The sequence below is a fragment of the Eumetopias jubatus genome, unplaced genomic scaffold (assembly GCF_037043125.1).
Source record: "Eumetopias jubatus isolate StellerSeaLion01/CBP00866 unplaced genomic scaffold, mEumJub1_p1.0 scaffold_3, whole genome shotgun sequence".
Classification (NCBI taxonomy): Eukaryota; Metazoa; Chordata; class Mammalia; order Carnivora; family Otariidae; genus Eumetopias; species Eumetopias jubatus.
In genome coordinates, this window is record NW_028274809.1 from 45,757,523 (window position 1) to 45,758,820 (window position 1,298).

The window sequence follows — 1,298 nt, forward strand, 5'->3', positions numbered from 1 at the left end:
GAAGTTGACATATACATATATGGTCAATTGATATCCAAAAAAGATGCAAAGTCAATTCCATGGAGAAAAAAATAGAATTCTTACATTGTGCTGGAATAATTGAGTATCCATTTATTTAAAAAAACATCTTGATCCATACTTTTCTCCATATACAAAAATAAACTTAAGATAGTTCATAGACCTAAACGAAGCACCAAAAACCATAAAACCACTAGAAGAAAATGTGAGAGAAAATCTTTTTGATTTTGGGTAAAGTTTTCTTAGATATAACACCAAAATCACAATATATATCAAAGAAATAGTTGATATACGGAACATCATCAAAGTTAAGCACTTTGTCTCTTTGAACAAAATCGTTAAAGAAATGAAAAGAGAAAACAAACATGGGGAGAAAATATTTGCAAACCACACATCTAATAGAGAACTTGTATTCAGAATACATAGAGAACTCTCAAAATCGAATAATGAAACAACAAACAACCCCATTAAAAAAAAAAAAAACAAAAGAGAGTTTGCTTTGGCGGGGCATATACTAAAATTGGAATAATACAGAGTAGGTTAGCATGGTTTCTGCAGAAGGATGACAAACAAATTTGTGAAGCGTTCCATATTAAAAAAAATCAAACAAAAGATTTCAATAGACACTTTATCAGAAAATATATGTGTGTGTGTGTGGTAAGAAGTACATGAAAAAATGGTAACATCATCAGTCAATGGAGAAATATAAATTACAACCATTAGGTAACACTGAACACCGTTTAGTAAGTCTAAAATTAGAAAAAAAATAAAAATAAAATTAGAACGTTGATGAGGCTAAATAACACTGAAACCCTCCTGCACGGCACACGGCTAGCACAAATGCAAAGTGATACAACTGCTTTGAAAAACAGTTTTCAGTTCCTTAGGAAGTTAAATATACTTCTACCATATGACCCAGTCATTTCATTTCTAGGTATTCACTCAATACAAAGGAAAGCATATATCCATACTTGTTCACGAATGTTATTTGCAATAACTCTAAACTGGAAACAATCCCTATCTCCAACAACAGGTCAATGGATAACAGATTGTAGAATCCAGTATAAAATGGAATACTACTCAGTTATAAAAAGCAATGAACTAAGAAGTCAGTCACCAGTCTTGATACATATGAAAATAATTATGCTCATTGAAAGAAACCAAACTTAGAGTATGTAATATATGACTCTACTTTTATGAAACTCTATAAATGCAAATTCATCTATAATGACAGAAAGCAAATAAATGATTTTCTGGGATGGAGGGTAGGTAAAGTATGT

General features: G+C 30.7%; 1 non-coding gene across 1 annotated transcript; it reads left to right on the forward strand.

The window, feature by feature from the left end:
- The first annotated feature begins 510 nt into the window (after positions 1-510).
- Positions 511-615, forward strand: LOC114226142 (U6 spliceosomal RNA). The gene has a single exon (XR_003612686.1). It is a non-coding gene; the product is annotated as a U6 spliceosomal RNA (small nuclear RNA).
- Positions 616-1,298: the final 683 nt, after the last annotated feature.